The 16,683-nt window shown below is 37.7% G+C and overlaps 1 protein-coding gene across 13 annotated transcripts in view; it reads left to right on the forward strand.

The window, feature by feature from the left end:
* dab1.S (Dab, reelin signal transducer, homolog 1 S homeolog) overlaps positions 1-16,683 on the forward strand; it is a 433,928-nt gene that overhangs the window by 185,966 nt on the left and 231,279 nt on the right. For all 13 annotated transcript variants that reach the window (XM_041561400.1, XM_041561404.1, XM_041561396.1 and 10 more), the window contains one exon: positions 14,279-14,348. The gene's annotated coding sequence lies outside the window, so the exon portion shown is untranslated. The remainder of the gene's footprint in view (positions 1-14,278; positions 14,349-16,683) is intronic.

Raw genomic sequence — 16,683 nt, forward strand, 5'->3', positions numbered from 1 at the left:
GACAGCGTGACAACGGCGTACCTGGCACGTCGAATAGCCTAGGGGGAGCTGGGGGTGCACAGGTGTGGAGGAGGAGAAGGAGGACCCAGCAGCAGAGTAAGAAGAAGAAGAAGACGAGGTAGAGAGCGATGGAGGAGTAGAGGTGGTGGCAGAACCGCGTGCAATCCGTGGCGGTGACACCAACTCCACTGTTGTTGTTGAGCTACCCATTCCCTGCTTCCCAGCCATTACCAAGTTCACCCAGTGGGCAGTGTAGGTGACATACCTGCCCTGACCATGCTTGGAGGACCATGCGTCAGTAGTCATATGGACCTTTGGCCCAACACTAAGTGACAGAGATGCGGTAACTTGGCTCTGCACATGTTGGTACAGGTGTGGTATTCCCTTTTTAGAAAAAAAATTGCGGCTGGGTACCTTCCACTGCGGTGTCCCAATTGCTACAAATTTGCGGAAGGCCTCAGAGTCCACCAGCTGGTATGGTAAAAGCTGGCGGGCTAAGAGTGCAGACAAGCCAGCTGTCAGACGCCAGGCAAGGGGGTGACAGTCAGACATTGGCTTCTTACGCTCAAACATGGCCTTCACAGAAACTTGGCTGGTGGCAGATGACTGGGAATGGGAACAGGTGGTCAAGGTGGAAGGCGGAGTGGAGGGTGGTTCAGACGGGTCAAGGAGAGCAGAGGTAGAGCAGTAAGATGCTGGACCAGAAGGAGTGTGGCTTTTAGTTTGCCTGTTGCCTTTGAGGTGTTGCTCCCAAAGTGCTTTGTGCTTGCCGCTCATGTGCCTTCGCATAGAAGTTGTACCTATGTGGCTGTTGGGCTTACCAAGGCTCAGTTTCTGACTGCACTCATTGCAAATTACAATGCTTTTGTCAGAGGCACACACATTAAAAAAATCCCACACTGCTGACTTTTTGGAAGTGTGCGATCTGGCGGTAACAGTAGAAGTTGGCGGAGTTGGCGGTATTGGCGGCAATGGCGAGTGCGTTGGCCGGCTGAACACAGGTGCCGATACATGTTGTTGCCCTACTGATCCCTGCGGGCTGTCCTCCCTGCTTCTTCTAAGTCTTATTCTCCTACTGCCTCTCTGACTCTCCGTCTCTCCATCTGAACTACCCTCCTCTTGCTCTCTTCTACTAGGCACCCACAAAACATCAATCTCCTCATCATCATTCTCCTCAGATGCATCAATTTCTTCTGACACATCACAGAAGGAAGCAGCAGCGGGGACCTCCTCCTCATCACTCATTATGTCCATCTCTATCGTGTTCTCTGCCAGAATTAAATCTGGTGTAAGGTCCTCATCTCCTTCATCTTCTTCTGGCAATAATGGTTGCGCATTACTCAGTTCAAGAAACTCATTGGAAAATAACTCCTCTGACCCCAGTGAAGAAGGGGCACCGGTGGTGGAGGAAGTGTTACGTGGGGTGGCCATAGCAGTGGAGGATGAGGAGGATGTTGTGGTAAAGTTAGAAACGGTAGAGGATGGGGTGTGCTGTGTAAGCCAGTCAACTACCTCTTCAGCATTTTGGGAGTTCAGGGTCATTGGCTTTTTAAAACTGGGCAATTTGCTAGGGCCACAGGATTGCATAGCAGCACGGCCCCTAGCACGGCCTCTGCGTGGCGGCCTGCCTTTGCCTGGCATTATTTTTAAAAAAACAACAACAACAACAAAAACTCAGTTGGTTTTTCTGGAAACGATAATACACACAGCTAGATGGCGGGTTGAAGAAAACACTGTGCAAATAATGCCTACAAGGTCAACGTATACACTACTACAGCGGTGGATACGGATTACGTAAAATATATGAATGCTGCTTGAAAAAAAGTAACTCAAGTGGTTTTTCTAGAGACGATAATATTATCAATATTTAGACAAAATGTGAACAAGCTCACACAGCTCGATGGCGGGTTGAAGAAAACAGTGTGCAAATAATGCCTACAAGGTCAACGTATACACTACTACAGCGGTGGATACGGATTACGTAAAATATATGAATGCTGCTTGAAAAAAAGTAACTCAAGTGGTTTTTCTAGAGACGATAATATTATCAATATTTAGACAAAATGTGAACAAGCTCACACAGCTCGATGGCGGGTTGAAGAAAACAGTGTGCAAATAATGCCTACAAGGCCAACGTATACACTACTACAGCGGTGGATACGGATTACGTAAAATATATGAATGCTGCTTGAAAAAAGTGACTCCGGTGTTTTTTCTGGAGACGGTAATATTATGGATATTTAGACAGAATGTGAACAAGGTCACACAGCTCGATGGCGGGTTGAAGAAAACAGTGTGCAAATAATGCCTACAAGGCCAACGTATACACTACTACAGCGGTGGATACGGATTACGTAAAATATATGAATGCTGCTTGAAAAAAGTGACTCCGGTGTTTTTTCTGGAGACGGTAATATTATGGATATTTAGACAGAATGTGAACAAGGTCACACAGCTCGATGGCGGGTTGAAGAAAACAGTGTGCAAATAATGCCTACAAGGCCAACGTATACACTACTACAGCGGTGGATACGGATTTCGTAAAATATATGAATGCTGCTTGAAAAAAGTGACTCCGGTGTTTTTTCTGGAGACGGTAATATTATGGATATTTAGACAGAATGTGAACAAGGTCACACAGCTCGATGGCGGGTTGAAGAAAACAGTGTGCAAATAATGCCTACAAGGCCAACGTATACACTACTACAGCGGTGGATACGGATTACGTAAAATATATTATGGCTGCTTGAAAAAAGTGACTCCGGTGTTTTTTCTGGAGACGGTAATATTATGGATATTTAGACAGAATGTGAACAAGGTCACACAGCTCGATGGCGGGTTGAAGAAAACAGTGTGCAAATAATGCCTACAAGGCCAACGTATACACTACTACAGCGGTGGATACGGATTACGTAAAATATATTATGGCTGCTTGAAAAAAGTGACTCCGGTGTTTTTTCTGGAGACGGTAATATTATGGATATTTAGACAGAATGTGAACAAGGTCACACAGCTCGATGGCGGGTTGAAGAAAACAGTGTGCAAATAATGCCTACAGGGCAAATAATGCCTAAAAGGTCAACTTATACACTACTACAGCGGTAGTAAAATAAAAAAAAGTAAAATAAAAAAAAAATGAATATTAAAAAAAAAAAATTAAAGTTGGTGCTGCTGAACTACTAGGAGCAGCAGATTAGCACACCAGTCCCACTCCCCAACACTGCTAGACTAATAGCACTGGGCTCTTATAGTAGTAGTAGTAGTAGTAGTAGTAAAACAACAAAAAAATAAATAAAAGCAGTCCTTACAAGGACTACTGTTATTGCAGCAGTCAGCAGATGAGATCAGAAGCAGGACAGCTGCCCACTGCAGCTACATACAGAGCACTGCAGTAGAAGGTAGATTACTAGCCAGCAAAGCTACCTAAGCTTAAATGTCCCTCAAACCCCTGCAGACTTCTGTCCCTCCAATAACAGAGCAGTATCAAAACGATTACTAGCCAGCAAACTTTCAACTGTCCCTGAAATCACTAACAGGCAGCAGCTCTCTCCCTACACTATCTCTTCAGCACACACAGGCAGAGTGAAAAAACGCTGCAGGGCTTCGGTTTTTATAGGGAAGGGGAGTGGTCCAGGGGAGAGCTTCCTGATTGGCTGCCATGTACCTGCTGGTCTGGGGTGAGAGGGCAAAAAAAAGCGCCAACAATGGCGAACCCAAAATGGCGAACGTCGCGCGACGTTCGCGAACTTCCGGCGAGCGCGAACACCCGATGTTCACGCGAACAAGTTCGCCGGCGAACAGTTCGCGACATCTCTAGCTGTAAGGTCAACAAAACAATTTATGATAAATTTGCCCAATATCCACACGTGAAGCCTGGTTTAGTTTGCAGTCTACTTCACCTACGGGACACTGGGAAATTTAGCTGGACCTTGTACACAGCAAAATCAAAGCAATACATTTAGGATTTTAGGAATTGTCTACCAAACCAAATGATTTCATCACCTTCCTGATTTAGGCAAAGGGCACAGTTATGTCAATGACCACATCCTGTCTAACTCAGTTACATCAGTATTTAAAGCAGGAATCGGCTACATCCTCTGACACTTGAGTACAAAGGAAAGAGGGCAATTTGTTGTACATTAGCATAAAGTCAGCTAATGTAACGTGACTATAAGTTAATTTACTTGTATGAATATTTCCATCATGAGACACTTCTTGCCTGGAGCTTTTGTTTTAGTGACAGCAAGAACTATTGCAGAAAGTCCAACCGTCTGATTTGCTTAGCCTGCCTTGTATGAGTTTGGGAAAAATGTGCAAAAACTAATCATGTTCCATTTGAATGTTTCACTTCTGGGGGATCCAGAAATCAGAACCTGTTTTTGTTTAGTATTGCAAGTTTTAAATAATTATCTTAGCTTGAATTGATATTGGCACACTTCTCATCTGATTAAACAAGCAAAATAAATATACACATTGTGTGACTACAGTACATATAGTTCACAGAAAATATTCCTCATATTCCTATCAGTATAAATGGTTGATATAGGCGTTACTCCTCATCCTAATGCTCATTGTCAGCAGCTGAGATATTTCAATGGGTACATATTGAAATCAGTTTACTGTTTAGCAATTGTCTAAAAACCTAGCTAAATTAAAAAAAATCTTCTAAAATGAAACATTCACAAGTCAGGCAAACGGGCAATAAATTGAGACATTGCAAACTTTGATAACTTGAAATAAGAAAAGGACAGTCACAATAAGTTGAAAATTGTTCCTAAATGAGCGTGCTACCTGTAGTGCCCCAAGATACTGGATACAGATAAAAGTATTTTCATTGAGATTGAAGATATGTTATATTTCTTATGTGCTTGCTCAGCAGGTTGATGGAAACAATTTAACTTGGCCTTTCATGCCTGCTGTGTTTTGGCACAGTTTTGACTCATGACAGGAAAAAAAATGCTCCCTTAGCCTGTTAAGAAAAGTAAACTCTATAATTCTGGAAATATATGGAAAATGTTAGTAACAATCCTGTAGATTTTAGATATATATTTATGGGGTCTCTTATTTGAAACACCAATATCCAGAAAGCAATGAATCATGAGAAGGCCATCTCCCATAGCACATAATTCTTATTTTTGAAATGTATTATTTTTTCTATAATAATAAAACAGTACCTTGTACTTGATCCCAACTAAGATATCGTTAATCCTTCTTGGAGGCAAAACAATCTCACTAGACACCTGATCCATTATCTTTGTCTACCTTGAAATGGACTAACGTTCTGATAAATGCTCATTTAAGGACTTCTGGAATTAATTCAATGATTATTCTTTTATATATACATTTCAGAGGTATTTTTCAATAGATTGATATCAAAATAAATGTATTTTACATGTGTTTTTATTTTAGCATTTGTCTTCACTTGCAATACAGTTTACAACAAGTGTATGACTTTTAGCAATGTTCATATCAGATTTAAATATCTGGCAAGAGAGATTATGCAACTGTTGATATATTGGCAGAATGGCTGCCAAACAGATTAAGCCAATTTGATGGAGCCACATGAAACTATGGCTTAGTAAGCATTTACGGAATGCTGTGTCACTAAAAAGGCAATCTTGACTGACAAGATATACTCGCTAAATCTGACTTTCTGTTTTGAAACTTGTTTTATCCCTTTACAATGAAAAAATAATTTTAGATGCTATCACTCAAGGGCTGCATTTGAACAACTTTGTGTAATGTGTACTCTTAAAAAATCTCTTTAAATAAGACAATTTCCCCAGAAGACCACATGTTTTATACATACAAACATACTATATAATATATATATATATATATATATTTAAATAACTGAGCAATCCATCCCTAAAGATATCAAAGCAATCTACCTTGCAGCCCTGTGAATTTCTAAATGATATTACTACATATAGGGGCAGATTTATCAAATGTTGAATTCCGAAGTGAAATATACTTCGAATTTCTACCATCGAATGGCTATACTTCGACTTTGAATATCGAAGTCAAAGTTTTTTTTACCGAATTTGACCGTTTTGTGGTCTAAGTAAAATCGTTCAATTGAAATATTGAAACGTTCGAATCGAACGATTTCATCGATCGATCGAACAATTTTTCTTCGACTACAAAAACCGTAGAAAAATGCATTAGAAGGTCCCCATAGGCTAACATAGCACTTCGGCAGGTTTAATTTGGCAAACTATTGAAGTCAAAGTTTTTTTTTTAAAGAGACAGTACTTAGATTATCGAATGGTCGAATATTCAAATGATTTTACTTCAAATCGAAGTCGTAGTATGCTATTCGATGGTCGAAGTATCCAAAAAATTACTAAGTTTCTAATTTTTTTCACTTCGAAAATTCCCTAGAATTCAATTCAGCCCTTGATAAATCTGCCCTAAGTCATTGCCTATTTCTGAGCATTATTCAAATAGCAATAAACTCCACAGATGAAAAGCAATAACGATTACAAGTATGCAGTGGAATGAATTATACTGCTTAAAACTATGTTTAAAAGAACAGTACTATATAATGGAAAGAGGCAATTAAAACACAGAGACATCTTGAAACTTAACTATACTACTCTAAAAAATAAAATAAAAAAATATACTACAGGTATAGGATCCCTTATCTGGAAACCCGATATCCAGAAAGCTCCGAATTAAGGAATGGCTGTCTCCCATAGACTCCATTTTATCCAAATAATCCAATTTTTTAAAAATGATTTCCTTTTTCTCTGTAATAATAAAACAGTAGCTTGTACTTGATCCCAACTAAGATATAATTAATCCTTATTGGAAGCAAAACCAGCCTATCGGGTTTATTTAATGTTTAAATGAATTTCTAGTAGATTTAAGGCATGAAGACCCAAATTACAGAAAGATACGTTATCCGGAAAACCCCAGTTCCCGAGCATTCTGGATAACAGGTCCCATACCTGTATAAAGCTTACTAAATAGATGATTCTATTTTAAGATGAATGATGATGTTGATTCCAGAAGTGGAAGTATTGGATCCTAGTTTCAATACTTGACATTGCATTGCGGAAACATTGAGTGTGGGAGATATTAATTTGCAGGCTACAGTAAACCCAGATTATTCACTGGAAAATATATCAGGCGATTACTTAGAATATACCAACAAAAGAAAGGGAGGATCTGCACCAATGAAATATTCAAGCAATGTCTATTGTACATGTAACAAACAGTACAGTATATGTTCATGTAAATAAAGAATATAAATTATAGGACATAGAAAATTCATACTCCTTAATGAGACCCCATCCAATTTCCTAGGTTTTATAACGATTCAAAAACTAGACAATGTCCAAGGAGCTTAGCATGCCTTTGGAATGTATCCCAAATAGAACAGATATGCCAAAAATGTTCAAGCTGTTTGATGTGAATACATATTGGGTTCATAGTTACTTCTGGCATGAAGGAGAGAGTTATGTGTAATTTGCCATAGAGGGAAGTCATAATCTGTTAACCCCTAACATTAATACTACATTCAAAATGTTAACATACTTATCCCACTTCATAGTGAAATGTACATTTTAGCATTACAAAAAGATAACAAAATTCTAGTAAATCTACATAGATGGTGATCCTATAATGTTACACAATCTTTTAGGTAGGGAAGAAAATATAATAGCTTGAAAGGGGCTTCTACTGTAACTCTGAGCCATTCAACCACACAAAAAAAAAAAGAATTATTTTTTTTAGAATTCCCCATCAAACAAAATTATGATCAAAGGCATTCTTGAATGCTCAAATACTAGTGATGGGCAAAATGGCAAAAAAAAAAATTGTAAAATGGCGAAAAATTTGCTAAATGCAATGCAATCAATGGGCATCAAAATTATCTTGACGGGAGCAACAGTTTTTATACATGCAATAAAGTCAATGGGCGAATAATTTTGACATGCGACAACTTTTATGCGCGCGACAATTTTAGCACTAAATTTTTTTCCGTTGAAGCAAAATGTTCACTGCGAATTTTCATCGCAGTTTCATGAAAACATTTTCCCATCACTATCAAATACCTATAAAGATGTTGTAACCAAAACTGAGCAATTTAACAGTATAATTTGCAGAAGCAAATGTCCACATACTTCCATTCAAGAACCCTATCCCTGTAACAGTAAGCCTGTCTGACACATTCACCAACGATTTGAAACATTTGGGCAGGTGGAAGATGGGGATCACTCTATTCAAACATAAAAATTTCCGCACCTCTCTCGCCTTTCCTATGCTAATTCCTGCTTGATGGTGCAAAACTCTCTAGACGGTCAGCACACGTCAGTCATTGAAGTATCAGCAAAATGGAAGAGAGTCGCACAACACCATTATTGTTAAAGGTGGGGAGCTTCCCCTTTTATTTTTCACTACTAGTAAATAAACGTTTCGGGGGGGTTTTCACCCACCCTTCATCAGGATGACTCTATTCTCCATACTCTGATTCAACAAATTAATGGATAGCAATCCATTGCAGCGGGATTTGAATTTAGTCTCATGCATGTATCCACATCCACTAGTTGCAGAAGGGATTTGTTAATATACAGTATTCCTCAACATCCAAGATGACTACGGAAGAGTTTTTAAATACTATCGCTCATTGAAGTTATCTACCCAAGAGCTAAACTCTCATGGGTGGTAAGATTACTTAGCTGCTGACATAAAATGATTCATGAGTTTATGTGTTTATTGTTATGCTTGTATGCATGTATACAAGAAAGAAAATTAGCCAGTGCTTTTCTATCTTTACTGGGAAAAAAATAAATTTTTAATATGGTACAGCTTTCTTTAAAAAGCTCATCAGAGGTTTAATACCTTGTACTGTGATGTATCAATAGGGCAATATCGAATAAAAGGAAGAAAATCAATGCCAAACCATAAAATACTTACAGTGCAGTTTGCAGCACTATTATTTACAGTACATTACTAAAAGGAAAAGTTTCATTTGGAAGAAAATTGTCCTATTTTCAGTTGAAGGAGCAGTTATTTTTGTTCAATGAAAAGCAGGTTCCTCCTTGTAACCCACAATAGATAAATTTCTAGTTTGTTCATATAGCTGATATGGCAAACCATTAATTTCATTGGCTTTATATGTATTAGACTAGTGGTACTAGATAAATAAGAACACAATAAAGATTAACTCCAAAGTTTTCGAGTACAGGCAAAAATGTTTTTATATTGGGTGAACAGAACATAAATCCTTGGTCTTTACCTGAATTGACCACCCAGTGGGGACATCAGTGTAGGTCATATGTCCGAGTCTGGTTCATGTCAAGTTTTTCTATAATGCCAATTAATAATATTAATACTATTAATCTAATAATGTCAATTCTATTAGACTATAACAAAGTACACAGTTTCTTGTTGTTAAAACCCTAGAAATATTTTGTATATTCATATAATGTAACGGGGCACATTTACCTAGGATCGAATATCGAGGGTTAATTTAACCCTCGATATTCAACTGTGGAATTAAAATCCTTCGACTTTGAATATCGAAGTCGAAGGATTTTGCGCAATTCCTTTGATCGAAGGAACGATTCAAAGGATTTTAATCCATCGATCGAAGGAGTATCCTTCGATCAGAAAAACCTTGGAAAGCCTATGGGGACCTTCCCCATAGGCTAACATTGGCCTTGGTAGGTTTTAGGTGGCGAACTAGGGGGTCAAAGTTGTTTTTTTTTTTTAAAGAGACAGTACTTCGATTATTGAATGGTCGAATAGTCGAACGATTTCGTCATTTCCTGTCTTAGATTACGGATATTCTGTTCCCACACAGCCTCCGTCCTCCTTCATTCATACCAGAATGTCCTAAATCTATGATGGTGCCTGGCTTACATTGTTCTACAAATAGCCAGGCAAAATAATACTAAAATCAATAAGCCAGATGCCATCTTAGATTCATGCCATGCTGGTTTTAATGGAGGAGTGCACAGCCAGTATCTTAAATGATCTACTCAAGTCAGGTTATTTTTTTTTCCCTTTTTTTACTGCATTTTTGTATGAAAGGCATGACGAATTTGTGTCCAGTTTACTGGATGGAAGTCATGTGTGCAAGGGAAATCTAGAATAAATGGTTGTTGTAATATATTGCACCATTGTGCTTAATTTTGCAACCATGCTACCACTTTGCAAAACGATGTCATTAACAATGCTGGAAAACAGATAATGCTAAATTCTCAGTGATACGGGCCAATGCTATTGATTTTGCTGTAGAACACATTTCATTAATACATTCTGTTTCATTTCTAGATCAAATAGATGTTCTGCTTCCTTATTACCAGCAGTGCAGCCCTACAATGCTAATAACTTAATATTGAGTTTTGCTAATGATACGAAGATTTACCTTTTTTTCATTTTATTGCCATTTCTTGTGTCGGATCACTGTAATTAGTGATGGGCGAATCTGCGCCGTTTCGCTTCGCCGAAAAATTCGCGAATTTCGCGCTAAATTCGCGAAACGGCGAAAAATTCGCGAAACGGCGCCGGCGTCTCGTTTTTGACGCCGGCGCCCGTTTTTCCGACGCCGGCGCCCGTTTTTGACGCCGGCGCCCGTTTTTGACGCCGGCGCCCGTTTTACGAAAAAAATTTTTTTGACGCGGGCGAATTTTTTCGGCGAATTTTCGCGGGCGTTTCGCGAATTTATTCGCCTGACGCGAATCGCGCAAATTCGCCGCGAATTCGCGCCTGGCGAATAAATTCGCCCATCACTAACTGTAATCAACATATTGAGCTGCAACTGAAACAAATGCTATAGCTTTTCTTTTTCCAATGCAATTAGAATTTTTTCTAACTATATATTGCCAGGCCCTCTGATAGAATTCAAAATTGGGTTTTCTAAATGACTATGCTAAAATATTCCCTTGTTAGTTCAGCATATGATCCTTTAACAAGTTTATTTAATATATAACTTATGACTGGACTGTAGGGGGCAGATTAATCAAGGGTCGAATTTTGAAATAGAAAAAGCTTCGAAATTCGACCATCGAATTGGAATACTTCGACTTCGAATATAGAAGTTGAAGTTTTTTTACATCGAATTTGGCCATTTGCGGTCGAAGTAAAATAGTTTGATCGAACGATTAAATTGTTAGAATCTAAAGATTCAAAGTATTTCATCCACTTATCGAACGATTTTTCTTCGACTACAAAAAACTTAGAAAAATGCTCTAGAAGGTCCCCATAGGCTAACATAGCACTTCGGCAGGTTTAATTTGGCGAAGTAATGAAGTCAAAGTTTTTTTAAAGAGACAGTACTTCGATTATCGAATGGTTGTAAGTATTTTACTTAGAATTGAAGTCGAAGTCGTAGTATCCTATTCGATGGTCGAAGTATCCAAAAAAATTACTTTGAATTTCGAATTTTTTTACTTTGAAAATTACCTCTAATTCACTTCGACTGTTGATAAATCTGCCCCTAGTTGTACAAAACTGACACAGTCGTTGTGAAAATTTGCATCATTCATTTAAGGTACTTGCATAGAAAATGCTCTATGCATGTATCTATTCCATTTTCCATTCCAGTGTCATTTTGACACTTAGCACTGCAAATGATGGCATACAGTAAAAATTACCGTACAGTTCAAATGCGTTTTGACACATTGGAGCATATTTATCACAGTCCATTAGTGTGAAATTCTGCCACTCTCCATTCTTTTCTATAGTATTTTAAAGGCATTATTTATCAAAGAGTAAACTTTCACTTTCACCCATTGATACATTTTTTAAAAATCCCATAGAAATGAATGAAGAGTGGCAGAATTTAACTCTAGTGGACTGTGGTGGTCTGTCACTTTATTTTTTCATAAATATGCCCCATTGACTGCATTTGTTAAGCACTACTCCCTTTTGGAGCCCCAATTACATTTGAAGTGTGGGAGAAATGATTGCATTATGGGTAAAAAAAAAACATGGGGGGTCATTTATCATCACTGGGCAAATTTGCCCATGGGCAGTAACCAATGGCAACCTATCAAATTGCTGCTTTCATTGTTCTACTTGCAGCTGGATTTAAAAAGCTTATCACTGATTGGTTGCTATAGGTAACTGCCCATGGGCAAATTTGGCCACTGTTGATAAATGAGCCCCATGGAGCATTGCATCCAAAATTGCCCCTTGCCTACTATCCTTGCTTAAGTAAATGACCCTAACTTGCATAAGCCAAAACCAAAAGTCAAAATGTGCAATATTTCAGAGCAAGCTGCTTTAAAAACACTGAATTTGGTAGTCTGTAATTTATATTAGCCATCTTTATTTGCAAGTCTGTCTCATTAAGTTCTATTTATACTTAAAGCTAGGAAGTATAGTTTCTGGAACCACATTGTGACAGCAGCTGCCTTTCCAAGGCTTCAAAGGGCCTGCTTTAATCATTTGCTCTGTGTTCTGGTTTTTGGCGCCTTTTTAATTGGAAATTAATAAGCATAGGAAGGAAGAAAATACAAACATGGGAAACAAATTTACATTCTGCAATGCAGGGATGGTTAGACAATTATGACTTTTTTAACTGCAGCTTTTATAAAGACCTGCTTTAGCTAGTGTGTGTGTTTTTAATATATCCATACTTTTGCATCCCATGCCTTCCGCTCACTATTATAACACAGTCAGTGCTGTACTTATGTGGGCAGCTCTCCTCAGTGCAGAGACCTGTGCCAGTTTCCCAAGAGTGCAGTGTGCAAAGAAATGTCAGAGTGCTTTCTTTTTTGCACTTTGCACAATCAGTAGTACATTGTAAATGAGCTATAATATGGTTTATATGATATTCAACTAAATATATAAATGTTTACAAAAAATGTGCAGTTGGTCTATTTAATCTGTTTTGAAATTGCTTACCTTTCCATTCTGTTTATTTCCATTCTAACATGAATACTGATATCATGAAATCAGAAACATAGGGTGACTTGAATTATTAGTTTCGATACACAACTGCAGTTAGTGCCCCTTCTCTCTTATGTACGGCTTGAATGCCAGAAGGCTTAATTTTTTTAGTGTTAATGTCTATAGATGGCCATCTCCCTTATTTGTTGTATTGCATCACACCAAGCACCAATTCAATGACATTCATGGTTTAAGAGTATGTGAGTTTAGTCGTGGTTTCAAAAAGCTGAAAAATCACTAAAATTCAACCTCCAATAAATAACATGCCCCAGTAGCTCCCCATCTTCTTTTCTGCTGATTCACTGCACATGTTCTGTGCTGCAGTCACTTACTGAGCTTAGGGACCAACCAAAAAAAATAAAATCCAAGATGGTGAACTCCTGTGACCACTTTGAAGGATGGGATCATTACTGTTATACACATGCTAAATCTTTAGACTGGTGCATTAAGCTTGGCAAATAAAATATGACATTTGTAGCCATATTAATTTGTAGGGTTTAGTTCTCCTTTAAATATGTTACTGTAAGGCTATCTCTCCAGTAATTTCAGTAAAATTTCAAACCTCAGTTGTAACTGAGAAGCTTAAAGTACATACTGTGTTGCCTTTTGTGTTTCATTATTACAAAGGTTTTCTGGCTCACATTTTTGTCTGCAATCAGGAAAGCTAACGATGTCCTTCCAGTTAAAGGCATCCCACAGTATATCATCAATGAAAACCTAGACATATGAAATCAAGGTTGTCTGTGTTGTACAATCATGTTCCTGTCCGTCTCCAACTATCTGTCCTTCTGAGTCTCTCATTTTCTGCTGCCTAGGAAGAAATATGACTTTGAATTTGAGGCCTTTCAAAGATATAGTACAAGGGGATGAATTATAGTAATACAGTTTACTCAATTATCCTTTATTTAAAATGTACAACTCATCTTTTACTACTCTTACTACCAATGCCTCCTTTTACGAGATTAAGAAACTGGAAGGACATCATTTTTCATTTTATGAATGTGTTTTATGCTGTGACGGTTCTAGGTAGAATTGATTTAAAGCTCCTTATAGAACTTCCACTGATATCTTTCCCTGGAAAGCTGTCTCTGAGTTGTCTTTTGCTTTTCTTGAAAAAAATATTTTCTGGAATCTCATTTAATCATTTTTATAAATGTCTGACTTCCCATTAACAATTTAACAGGCCCTTGGTGTCACATTGATTCATTGCTTTATGAAAGCTAGATTTTTTTTATTAGCCTTTTGGATAATGGTTTATTCATATAAATCCTAAACACATTTTTGTTACTGTATAATATGTGTTTTAGCAATATACTGTTTGTTTTCATATTTCTGGAACTTCTAATAATTGCTGTTTATTTCTTTTATCTAGTGTTAATCATATGGTATTGACGATTTGGATCTAGTAGTTTTGCTGAGAAGATGTGCATGCATCGCCCCAGGTAATCATTTCACCATTCTATGTTTTATATGGTTTGATATGTGTAAAGAAAAATCATAGTTTTGAAAATGACTCACAGCGGCCCATTTACTTAGTTCGAGTGAAGGAATAGAGGAAAAAAAGTTTGAATTTCGAATGGTCTAATATGGCTACTTCGACCATCGAATGGGCTACTTCGACCTTCGAATCGAATGATTTTGATTCAAACTAAAAATCGTTCGACTATTCGACCATTCGATAGTCGAAGTACTCTCTCTTTAAAAAATTCTTCAACCCCCTAGTTCGCCACCTAAAACCTACCGAGGCCAATGTTAGCCTATGGGGAAGGTCCCCATAGGCTTCCTAACAATTAACTGATCAAAGAAATATCCTTCGAATCGTTCGATCGTAGGAATAGAGGTAAATCCATAGACTTCGATATTCGAAGTCGAAGGATTTTACTTCGACCCTAGGAAAATGTGCCCCACAGTGTATTGAATTGCAAGTCAATGAAAATGGATCAATTTAGGCTGCATGCTTCAACAAAAGCAGTGACATAAAAGTAATCATGGATGAAAAATCAAATTATATATTTATATATATATTTATATATATATATATATATATATATATATATATATATATATATATATATATATATATATATATATATATATATATATAGAAAGGTGGGTACAAGCTGCACACCTTCAAATACATCAAAAGACCTGGGTGCGCTGGTTAAATAATAGATAGAAATTGCATGTGGTACCAGCACTCACATGCATGAAACATCAAACGTTCAATATGGTTTCATCAGAAAATAAGGTTTATTGAATCCGACGTTTCGGTTCCCCACAGGAACCTTTCTCAAGGGCAAACAGTGCTACACAGGATATGACAGTTTAAATACACAAAAGGGCTCCAAACAAGTTGCTAGGCAACCCACAACTCCACCCTCACCCCCAAAAGGAATAGAATACAGGTGTGACAATTCATTGTGCATGGAAAACAGTGTGTAGATATATATAAAAGAAAAGAAAAATTGAAAGTAGTAAGAAAATAGATAGTAAGAGAGGAAACATGCACACTGGTCGTAACAACGGGCCTTATGGTATGCAACCTTGATTGTAGGCCCACTCAAGCATAAAATTCAAGGGCCAAAAGCAGACCATCTGGTGGGTTTTTGGAAACGTTTTATCTGAACCGAAGTAGTGCATAGGCTGCAACAATGTGCCAAGCCCTGATACTGTAGTGGTGGGTGGGCCAAACATAGGAGTTAACCCCGGTTATGGGCAGTATACTCTGTCTTAATTAGCAATCTGCGTGTCCACCGCAGAAGCATATTGGACACCAGCCATATATCTCCTATCTGCCTGCCCCTTGGCCAATGCCCTGAGTAGGTATTTAGAGTCCAATGCCCGCCCTTACAGAAGCTAAGGACCAAGCATGGATATATATTTTTTTTTATCCCTGCACATCATTAGTGTTTAAATCCCTTTATGAACAGCATGTGATTACATGGTGCTTTGTAGAATGCAAGTACGGTCAGTCTAGGTTTAGTCTATATAGTTTAAGATATCTCTGTATATGACAAAAATGGCTAGCGTCATGGTGGATTTCATACTTTATATTGGAGTACACCCCTTTGTTGACAGTCTGAATATTATTAATGCATTATACCCTTTCACATATGAGATTCTGGTACAATGATTTTGAGGGTGTAATGGTTGAATTAAATTTAAAGCTAAAGTTAGATCCTGTGAGGGCATCTCTGTTGTAGGTGTTCTAAACATCAAATTAATTCATCAAATCAAATGGAAATAAGAAAAAAGGGTTTAAGATGGGGGAAGACAGTCGGATTAAAGGAAAGTTTATAAGGCAGACTTCCAAAGAGTAGAGTGCAGTTAGGAAAGTAAGTAAGATCAAAACCAGAGAATCTGCAAATAGGTTTGTGGTTATTCAGAATTTTGATCAAAGCAGTAAGCAGATAAGGTTGTAAGTTTTGATGCCAAAGATTAAACATGAAATATCTGATTAGTTATCTGTCAATCAGCCTGGTTACAACTAGAATAACAAATGCTTGCTAATATGTTATGTTTGAAATTATTGTGCTTGTCGGCATAATACTGGATGTAGAAGGAATGTTTATTTTGTGTGCTGAACATAATTCATTCATTGACTTACATTCTATATTCAATACTCAGAAGATGAAAAAATAACTGATGCTTTCTGAATGTATAAGATTCTTTTCCAAAAATGTAAATACCTTGAAAATATATGTGTTTATTCTTTTGTTGTGTAAGTATGTCGTAACCTCCAGAATTTCTATCCTTTATCAAGAAAAACATACAATA

The sequence above is a fragment of the Xenopus laevis genome, chromosome 4S (assembly GCF_017654675.1).
Source record: "Xenopus laevis strain J_2021 chromosome 4S, Xenopus_laevis_v10.1, whole genome shotgun sequence".
Taxonomy (NCBI): domain Eukaryota; kingdom Metazoa; phylum Chordata; class Amphibia; order Anura; family Pipidae; genus Xenopus; species Xenopus laevis.